The sequence below is a fragment of the Giraffa tippelskirchi genome, chromosome 2 (assembly GCF_054371585.1).
Source record: "Giraffa tippelskirchi isolate mGirTip1 chromosome 2, T2T-mGirTip1v1.2.pri, whole genome shotgun sequence".
NCBI classification, from domain to species: Eukaryota; Metazoa; Chordata; class Mammalia; order Artiodactyla; family Giraffidae; genus Giraffa; species Giraffa tippelskirchi.
Genome location: NC_137276.1, coordinates 95,193,588 through 95,204,770, shown reverse-complemented (window position 1 = coordinate 95,204,770; position 11,183 = coordinate 95,193,588). Strand labels below are relative to the sequence as shown.

At 41.1% G+C, this 11,183-nt stretch overlaps 1 pseudogene across 1 annotated transcript; it reads left to right on the top strand.

Moving 5' to 3' along the window:
* Positions 1-8,474: 8,474 nt before the first annotated feature.
* LOC145539837 (ubiquitin carboxyl-terminal hydrolase 40-like) lies at positions 8,475-10,661 on the top strand (annotated as a pseudogene). The gene is made up of 2 exons (XR_014077987.1): positions 8,475-9,285; positions 10,457-10,661. The product of XR_014077987.1 is annotated as a ubiquitin carboxyl-terminal hydrolase 40-like (transcript).
* The last annotated feature ends 522 nt before the right edge of the window (positions 10,662-11,183 follow it).

Sequence of the window (11,183 nt, the reverse complement as noted above, 5' to 3'; positions counted from 1 at the left end):
CCCTCCGGAGGAATGCTGCACCAGGACACTGAGCTGTAATTCCCTCATCCCCTGAGACCTCGCCCTGGCAGTGACCTTTTATCTTCTTTTGGTCCAATAGTGAGGTGAGGTTTTGGAAAGTGAAAAGTGAAAGTGAAAGTTACTCAGTCGTGTCCGACTTTTTGCGACCCCATGGACTATACAGTCCATGGAATTCTCTAGGGCAGAATACTGGAGTGGGTAGCTTTTTCCTTCTTCAGGGAATCTTCCCAACCCAGGGATCGAACCCAGGTCTCCCGCATGGCAGGCGGATTCTTTACCAGCTGAACCTGGAGGGAAGCTGGTTTTGGATGACATCTTTAAGCCTCTGTTTGCCTGTGTTGTCAATGACTGTCAGATCCTTGCAGCGGAGTTGAAAGGAAAAGCAATGTTAGAATTGAGTGTCTTAATAGCAACCCCTGCAGGATCAGCTTATATATCTGTCACGATATATATAGCTAGCACGACGATGGTTATCTTTACATTACCATTAGCTGAACCAAGAGTGTGTGTGCATGCTAAGTCACTTCAGTCGTGTCCGACTCTTTGCGACCCTGTGGACTGGCCCGCCAGGCTCCGCTGTCCATGGGATTCTCCACTGGAATAAGGTGCTATGACCCCCGTCCAGGGGATCTTCCCCACCCAGGGATCGAACCCGTGTCTCCTGCCGCTACTGCATTGCAGGTGGATTCTTTACCGCTGAGCCAGCTGGGAAGCCTGAACTGAGTTTACACTCTCTAATTTTGACGTAAACTGCATTGGAGAGGTGTATCCGTTTTAGCGTAATTTTCTATTGATGGAATGTCTTGCCGAAGGACGAACCAATTTACTCAGGAGCTGGAAACTAGCCTAGCTGAGTGTGAGACGTCAGGCTCCCCTCAAGATAATGAAGAGGACAGCTCCTCTGATCTTAAGAGCAGTTCAAAGGTGAGTCTATGCAGTGGATCTTGGTGACCAGGGGAAGGTGTGGCTCAGCTTCTCCAGTATTAATGGGTGAAAACATCCAATAATGATTTCAGGATAAGTAACACTGTCATATGGTTTCAAAGGATTTCCTTCCACCCATGTCCATGATCGCTCACTCTTTTTTTTTTTTTTTAACAAAATATCTTGTGTGTTCTCATTTTGAGGGCCGCATGGCATTCCTTTATACAGAATTACGTTTAAATCAGGCCTCTCTTGATGCTCATTTAAACTACTGGTGTGGGAATTGGCTGACACCGGCCTTCTCTGGCCAATTACTGTGAAATGCAGATTCTTTGCCCCATCCCAGAACCACTGAACAGAGTTCCTGAAGCCATGGGTGGAGGAATTCTTTTTAAGCACCTCCACAAAGATTCTGTGTTATGCCAAAGTTTAAGATCACTAAACTTGTTTTCATTCAGCAGTTGAGGTGTTTAGGTAGAGGGCAGTTTGTGCTTGAAGTCAGGCCTCTGCTTGTTGGTGACAAAGTCATAAAGGGAACTCAAACTTCCTGGGCTTAAATTCAGTGGTTTTCTCTGCACTTCTGGCCCGCATCGAGTTTATGTCTGGCTTTCTGGTGTTCTTGGCTACTGGCTAAGAAATTGCCTTGTGGTGGTGACTTAGGTCTGGGCTGTGGCTGGTGGAACCTGGGTCAGCTCTACATCAGTGTTGAGGGACCCTCCTGAGTTCCTGTGAGGTGAAGGTGGATGCCACTGTCACCAACCTCTATGTTCCCAAGCAATAGGAGCATTTACCCTGCTACTTTTGTTTTCACAGAGGGTGGGGTGGGGAGGTGGGGAGGGGAAGAGTGGGAACTTGCAGGAAACAACTACTTGGGTCCCGGAGAGTTCTTTTGGTGACCTTTGAATACTCCATGGTCTGGGAATAGTAGGGGCTCCGTTCAGGAGAGTGAGTGTGGATGTTCCATGTTCTAAGAGACAGATGGAACAAATGAAAGCTGGCCAGGACATCTGGTGGGGCTCGTGGCTCCTGGCATAATGGGTATTTCAGTTCTGAATGTGGAGGTACCAGTCCTTAGCTGGTGCCACCCTGTGTCTGCTGCTCTCCTGACCTCAGCACTTTCACATCTGGGTTCATTGTCCAGACCTCTGTGACTCCTCACTGTGAGCTTCCCTTCCAAGGGAATGAGGACCTGGACCAAGACAAGGACAATTGCTGGAGACCTGGCATAGATGCACCCGATTTCCTCTTCTGCTCAGCCTCTTTCTAATTGAGTGATCATGGGCAAGTCATTTCACCTTTACTAACCTCAGTTTCCTTACATGCGAAGTGGGGAGAGTGCCATCTACTGTGCAGAGGGGTTGTGAAATAATATACATAAGATGTTCTTGGAGCCTGGTTGATTGTTTAGTGAATAGTTTATAATGTTTATAATATGTCTTTCCCACTTGACATTATCAGTGCTTTTCTCAGTCTCCTGAACAAACCCTGACACATGGTAATGAAAGGTAAATAATATCATCATTATTATCTTCTTCATCATCCTAAAAAGTGGTCTGATCTGTTAGAAAGTACTTTTCTAGGTGTTTTCATGGCATAAAATCTGTATAATTCAGGAATGGCTTGCACCAGATTAAATATCTTTCATTCTGCCTCATTTTTGTTTAAGAGACCCAAAGGGGTACATTATCAGGCCCACTCATTGGGCTTTCTTGGTATCAATCAACATGGAATATCCAGTCAGTATGAACTGCTTCAACCTCTATGGTACAGAATTAGCAAATAAATCCTGGTTCTGGGTAGGGTACAGGATGGGTGGCTGCTGTCCCCCATTTGGGGAAGAAGAGTGAGGGAACTTGGGTACAGGAAGCCAGGCAAAAGATGGACATCACCAAGTGCAACTCAGGAGTTTTCTCAACATTGGGCATCTGAGCACTGTGAATGCTTTCTTCCTTCATTTGAGACTCTGAGCCACACAGGTCCAGAGCTCCAGGCCTGACAGTTCTCTTGACATTGGCGCTAATGAGGGCCATTGTGTTATTCTCTAAGAATGCATAACTAGCTTTTAAACATTCTTATTTATTTTTATTCACTTTAGGAATAATACCTGGTTACATGTTTTAGAAAATCTAAATAGCAGAGTTAAAGCTGTAGCTCCCTCAACTCCTCACCAGCTCCCGATCCAGTGGTGATGTGACAAGATCTTTTTTTATGTATTTACACACATAACACAGGGGATTTGTTTTCTTCCTGAAATGGCAAAGTATTGTGGGGTTTTTTTTTCTGAAAAATGTTAGATCTTATTGCTATTTGGAATTGTTATCCACAAAGTACATTAACTCTTTTTCTGTTATTGGAGAGACCTTTTCCACACACATAACACAGGGGATTTGTTTTCTTCCTGAAATGGCAAAGTATTGTGGGTTTTTTTTTTCTGAAAAATGTTAGATCTTATTGCTATTTGGAATTGTTATCCACAAAGTACATTAACTCTTTTTCTGTTATTGGAGAGACCTTTTCCAGTGTGCAATACTGGCTTTTATATGAAAACGTTGTATAAGAAAAGGCAACTTCAAATATCTCTTACACACCTTTGTCTTTGCCTGAAGCAGAATGATGATAGTGGCTCACTCACTTTCTGCTTAGCTCACAGTAATTCTGGGTAATTCTGATTTATTAGGCTGTGCTTTCTGTTACTTCCCAAACACGTTACTGAGGAGTGAATAGCATTGTTACTATTGAAGTATTCCAGAGATTAGGTATGATAATGGACTATGTGATCACAAGATCATTAATGTCTTACCATTTTAAGAATGGCAAAACTTGTTCTCAAAGTAGTTATTTGGCCTTTTAAATGTTGAGGCTGAAACTAAAGCTGGAACTAAATAGTGATTTGTTTGGCTTGTTTTTAACTGGATACTTGGGCTTCTCTGTTATAAGTGAAAGGCAGTAATTTCTGTATATTAATTTTGTATTCAGCTTTCTTATGGGATTCTTTTTTTCTCAGTTAATTTTTAGATTTACAGTCATATGGTCTGCAAATGGTCTTCTTTTCCCTCCTTTCAAAACTGTAAACATCTAATTCCTCTCTCTTATCTAATTTGTGGGCTAGTATCTCCAATACAATGTCAAATACTAGTGGAAAATGGCATCTTTTTCTATTCTAGACTGTGGTGGGAGTCTTCCAGTGTCTGCCTATTCAGCATGATACTTGCTGTTGCTCAGAAATAAATGTCATGTCAAATAAGTATTGGTCTCTTGCTGTTTTATTGAACTTTTAATGCTTTATTTTGAAATATTCCCAAACTTATGGAAACATTGCAAAAATAATATAAAGAACTTCCATTTATCCTTTATTAACTTTTAACATTTTGCCTCACTTGCTTTATTAGTCTTTATTTCTGTTTCTCAGAAAGATCACAGGAGGTATGTTATGATATACATATTTTTTTTCCCTTGAATTATTAGTAAATTTTATGCATTAGGACTCTTTACCTCAGGTTAATTCAGTTTATATTTGCTAACAAGAATATTCTTATATATCTTTAGAACATTTATCAAATTAAAGATATTTGACATTGATGCCATACTTTAATCTGCAGTCCATTTTCCAGTTTTGTCAATTGTACCAATATTGTCCTTTTTTTAATATATCTCAAACTATATATCTTTGTATCTACTTTAAAATTTTTTTAATTTTATTAGTATTTCCCCCTCAGCTTTATTGAGATATTAATTGACACACTGTTTAAGGTATACAGCATAATGATTTGACTTACATACATCATGAAATGATTACCACAGTGAGTTTAGAGAAAAATCCTTCATATCCTATAGATGCAAAACTAAGGAAATAGAAAAAAATTTTTTCTTTGTGATGAGAACTCTGAATTTTCTCTCCTAACAACTTTCATGTATAACATAAGCAGTGTTAATTATATTTATCATGTTATACATTACATCCATAGTACTTATTTATCTTATAACTGGAAGTTTGTACCGTTTGACAGCTTTCATCCAATCTGCCCTCTGCAGTTTGGCCTATAAGATGCAGGTCAGGATCATGTATTGCTTTCAGGTGTCATGTCTCCTTCATTAACTTTTATGAGGGACGGTTGCTAGCCTTTTGATGTTTTTCAAGCAATTAATATTTTTGAAAATTATAGGTAGTTATTTGGGATTCTCTGATGTTTCCTCAAGATAAGGAATATTTAAAGTCAATTATTTAAAGTTAAACGTTTTTGAACACTACTAAGTGATCCTATGTCTTTCTCTGGAGACACAGCATAGCCATTTGTTCCTTATAGGTGATGTTAATTTTTCTGTTTTCAATTTAGTGATTATTAATAAACTTACGGAGTTGGGCAGCCATCAACATAGCCAGTTTTAGAACATCTTCACCTAAAAATGTCCTTCATGCCTGTTTGCATTAAATCCTCTCTCAAAATCCCAGACCAAGGTAATCACTGATTGCCCCTGTCTCTATAAATTTGCCTTTTTACTACATATTTCATAAAAAAAGTCATACTGTTTGTAGTCTTTTTATATGGCTTGTTTCAGTCAGTATACTGTTTTGGAAGTTTATTTTTTATTTTAGCCATCGTTATCCATGTTGTAGCATGTTTCAGCAGTAGTTCTTTCATTTTACTTGAGGACTAGTATCTATTGTATGGAAATACCACATTTGTTTGTCCACTCACCAGTATTTGGACATTTGGGTTATTTCTAATTTGGGGCTTTTATGAATAATGCTGTTATGAGCAATCATATACATGTCTTTGTGGGGACATATATTTTCAGATATTGTACATAGATTCCAAGGAATGTGACTCTTGGGTCGAAGGGCAGGTTTATGTTTCACTTAAAAAAAACAACTATGGAATGTTTTACTTAAAAAAAAAAAAAACCCAACTGTGGGCTTCCCTGGTGGCTCAGATGGTAAAGAATCTGCCTGCAGTGCAGGAGACCTGGGTTCGATCCCTGGGTTGGAAAGATCCGCTGGAGAGGGGATAGGCTACCCACTCCAATATTCTGGCCTGGAGAATTCCATGGACAGAGGACCCTGACAGGCTGTAGTCCACGGGGTCACGAAGAGTCAGACACAACTGAGCAACTTTCACAAGGAATGGTTTTCCAAATTGGTTGTACCATTTTACATTGCCACGAGCAATCATGTAGGTTCTTGTCTTTCCTCATTCTCACCAGCACTTGATACTGTCTTTTTTGATTACAGTCACTCTAGTTGAGTGTGTTGTGTTATGTTATTGTGGTTTAACTTGCATTTCCCTAATGATGTTGAACATCTTTTCATGAGCTTATTAAGCTGAGCTTGTATAATGTATTTTGTCTATTTAAAAATTATCTTTTTTGCCTTATTTTTGAATTATAAGATTCTTTATATATTCTGGATGCAAATCCTTTGTCTTATATGTAATTGCACATATTTTTATCTCATTTTATGGACTTTTCCCCCTTGTTTTATTGAGGTATAATTGACATATTAGTGTTAAGTGTATTTCACAAAATTCTCATTGGTGACTTTTGATGTGCATGCATTTTACATTTTGATGACCCTCAAAATACCAAATAAAAAATATATTGCAAGTTTGGTATTGTATATAAGAACCTCTTATTCAACCAAAGTCATAAAGATTCTTGCCATTGCCTTTTTTAAGAAATTAAAAGTTTTAGTTGTTACATCTAGCTCTCTGATCCAATTTGAATTAGTTTTTTGTCTATGGTGTGAACTAATAGTTTAAGTTTAGTTTTTGAATGTATATATTCAGTTGTTAGAAAGCCTATACCTTTTACATTTAATTGTCTTGGAACTTTTGTCAGAAATAGATTGACCATAAATGTAAAGATTTGCTTTTGTCTCATAATTCAGTTTAATTTACTTGTTGTATGACTATACTTGTGCTAATACCACACTGTTTTGATTATTGTATCTTTTGAGTAAGGTTTGAAGCTAGTGTAAGTCCCTCAACTTTGTTTTTTTAAAAACATTTTTGTTGCAGTTCTAGGTCCTTTGCATTTTCATGTGAATTTTAGAATCAATTTGTTATTTTCTGATTAATGCCTGCTAGATTCATGTATAGCTCATTTTGGGAAGAATTGCTATTTTGACAATGTTTGTCTTTCCATCATGAACATGACTTCAGTCATGAGTCATAAATGTCTCCCCATTTAATTAATCATCTTTACTTAATCTCCTCAATGTTTTATTATTGCCAGTTTATAAGCCTTACACCTATTTTTTAAAATTTATTCCTAAGTGCTTTATCTGTTTTGGTGTTACTGTGAATGGAATTTAAAAAAATTGAAGTATAATTTTTATTGATGTATAGTTGATTTACAGTGTTATGTTAACTTCTGCCATACCACAGAGTGATTCAGTTATACACATATATACTTTTAAAATATTCTTTTCTGTTATGGTTTATCTCAGGATACTGAATATAGTTCTCTCTGCTATACAGCAGGACCTTGTTGTTTATCTATTCTATATGTAATTGCTTGTATCTACTAGCCCCAAACTCCCAGTCCATCCCTCCCCTAATCTTCCTCCCCCTTGGCAACTGCAAGTTTGTTCTCTGAGTTTGTTTTTGCCTTATAGAGAGGTTCACTTCAGTTCAGTTCAGTCGCTCAGTCGTGTCTGACTCTTTGCGGCCCCATGTACTGCAGCATGCCAGGCATCCCTGTCCATCGCCAACTCCCAGAGTCCACCCAAACCCATGTCCATTGAGTCGCTGATGCCATCCAACCATCTCATCCTCTGTCGTCCCCTTCTCCTCCTGCCCTCCATCTTTCCCAGCATCAGGGTCTTTTCGAATGAGTCAGCTCTTCGCATCAGGTGGACAAAGGATTGGAGTTTCAGCTTCAGCATCAGTCCTTCCAATGAATATTCAGTACTGATTTCCTTTAGGATGAACTGGTTGAATCTCCTTGCAGTCCAAGGGACTCTCAAGAGTCTTCTCCAACACCACAGTTCAAAAGCATCAATTCCTCTGTGCTCAGCTTTCTTTATAGTCCAACTCTCACATCCACACATGACCACTCATTTGTATCTTATTGATTCTACATGTAAGTGATATCATGTGGTATTTGTCTTTCTCTTTCTGACTTAGATCACATAGTATGATAATCTGTAGTTGTATCTATGTTGCTGCAACTGACATTATTTCACTCTTTTTTATGGCTGAGTAGTATTCCATTGTGTGTGTAGTATTCCATTCCACATCTTCTGCATCCATTATTTGTTGATGGACATTTACATTGTTTCAATGTCTTGCCTATTGTGAATTGTGATGCTGTGAACATAGGAGTGTGAGTAGCTTTAAAAAAATTTTTTTGGCCACACCCCACAGCATGTGGGACCTTACTTCCCTGACCAGGGATTGAACCTGCACCCCCTGTATTGAAAGGCAGAGTCTTAATCACTGGACCTATCAGGGAAGTCCTGCATGAATCTTTTTGAATTACAGTTTTGTCTGGATATATATAGCCAGAAGTGGGATACCTGGATCATATGGTAATTCTACTTTTAGTTTTCTGAGAAACTTCCATACTGTTTTCTATAGTGATTGCATCAACTTATATTCCCACCAACAGTGTAGGAGGGTTCCCTTTTCTTCACAGCCTCACCAGCATTTGTTATTTGTAGACTTTTTGATGATGACCAGTTTGACTGTATGAGCTGCTACCTCACTGTAGTTTTGCTTTGCATTTCTCTAATAATTAGCAATGATGAGCATCTTTTTAGCTACCTGTTGGCCATCTGCATGTCTTCTTTGGTCTTCTGCACATTTTTCAACTGGGTTGTTTGCTTTTTGTTGTTGTTGAGTTGTATGAACTGTTTGTATATTTTCTCAGTCATATTGTTTGCAAGTATTTTTCTCCCATCCTGTAAGTTGTCTTGTAATTTAATTAATGGTTTCCTTTGCTGTACAAAAGCTTATAAGTTTGATTAGATCCCATTGTTTGTTTAGTTTTTCTATTTCCTTTGAAAACTTGGGCCCCTGGGATGTGCTGCTGCAGACACAGATGTGCCTTCCTGGCGAGAGAGCCTACGTCCTGCCTGTGGACGTGGTGTGGGACACTGCCCGAGGCTGGATGGCTGGCTCCCTGAGGCAGCTAGTGGCCGACGTCTATTCACTTCCCGTGGAGAAAATTGAAATTGCCAAATACTTTCCTGAAAAGTTTGTGTGGCTTCCAGTATCTAGTTGGAACCAGCAAACTACCAAGAGGAAAAAGAAGAAAAAGCAAGATAATTTGCAGGGTGCACCTTATAACTTGAAAGATGGAGATACTATTGGTGTTAAGAATCTCTTGGAAGAGACACGTGTACCCCAATGTTCATCGCAGCACTGTTTATAATAGCCAGGACATGGAAGCATCCTAGATGTCCATCATCAGACTAATGGATAAGGAAGCTGTGGTATATATACACAATGGAATATTACTCAGCCATTAAAAAGAATACATTTGAATCAGTTCTATTGAGATGGATGAAACTGGAGCCCATTATACAGAGTGAAGTAAGCCAGAAAGAAAAACACTAATACAGTATACTAATGCATATTATGGAATTTGAAAGATGGTAATGATAACCCTATATGTGAGACATAATAAGAGACACAGATGCATAGAACAGTCTTATGGACTCTGAGGGAGAAGGTGAGGGTGGGACGTTCTGAGAGACTAGCATTGAAACATGTATATTATTATATGTGAAACAGAACACCATTCCAGGTTTGATGCATGAGACAAATGCTCAGGGCTGGGGCAATGGGATGACCCAGAGGGATGGCATGGGGAGGGAGGTGAGAGGGGGGTTCAGGATGGGGAACACATGTAAACCCATGGCTGATTAATGTCAATGTATAGCAAAAACCACTACAATATTGTAAAGTAATTAGCCCCCAACTAAAATAAATAAAGGAGAAGGCAATGGCACCCCACTCCAATACTGCTGCTGCTGCTGCTAAGTCGCTTCAGTCGTGTCCGACTCTGTGCGACCCCATAGACGGCAGCCTACCAGGCTCCGCCATCCCTGGGATTCTCCAGGCAAGAATACTGGAGTGGGTTGCCATTTCCTTCTCCAGTGCGTGAACAGGAAAAGTGAAAGTGAAGTCGCTCAGTCATGTCTGACTCTTAGCGACCCCATGGACTACAGCCTACCAGGCTCCTCCGTCCATGGGATTTTCCAGGCAAGAGTACTGGAGTGGGGTGCCATACTCCAATACTCTTGCCTGGAAAATCCCATGGATGGAGGAGCCTGGTAGGCTGCAGTCCATGGGGTCGCTAGGAGTCGGACACGACTGAGCGACTTCACTTTCACTTTTCACTTTCATGCATTGGAGAAGGAAATGGCAACCCACTCCAGTATTCTTGCCTGGAGAATCCCAGGGACGGCGGAGCCTGGTGGGCTGCCGTCTATGGGGTCGCACAGAGTCGGACACGACTGAAGCGACTTAGCAGGAGCAGCAGCAAAATAAATTAAAAAAAAAAAAAGAATCTCCTGGTTGAAGACGACGATGATTTCAGTACCGTCCTAGACGACATAGGAAGAGAAAAACAGAAAGAGCTCGCCCCGGGGAAAAGGAAAAGCCGGCAGGCTCTCCGTGCGCAAAGCAGCGACGTCTTCTCCGGTGCAGAGATGCCCGCCCGGCCCGTGGACCAGAAGCTTCTCTTCCATCCACGTTGGGAGCTTCAGATAGCGCTGCGGGCGGGGCCGGACAGCATGGGACTTCCGCGCTCCTACTCCAGGTCCTCGGGAGCAGGCCTGCTGCTTTCCGTCCTGTGTGGACACAGACTCCAAACCCCTGCTTTGTCACCCGCAGAGGGGGCTTTCGTCTCAGGCCAGGTGGCCATGCTTCTCCCAGCTGTGTGGGGCGTCCCCCGGGGGCCGGCACAGACCTGGCCGCACCGTAGAAGTGCCAGTTGGCCAGCCCCCTCACCCTATACCCGACGCCCCGCACGTCTTTACATGAAAGGCGGCTCGTTCTGCACTAACTGCAGGTGAGGGTGAGGCGGCACGTTGCTAATTTCCTCCAGGCCCACCGGTTCAAGCTCGCTCGCCCACTCTCCTCCTCCCGCTGTCGAGGTGACGGCTCTGTACCTAGTCCTCCAGGTTCTGACGGCTCACGTCACAGAAACTGGCTCCCAGACGGCACCCTTCCCCCTAGGGCTGAGTTAAGTCTGTGATTCTAAAGCATTCCCTCTCTTTCCCAGAAGAGGAG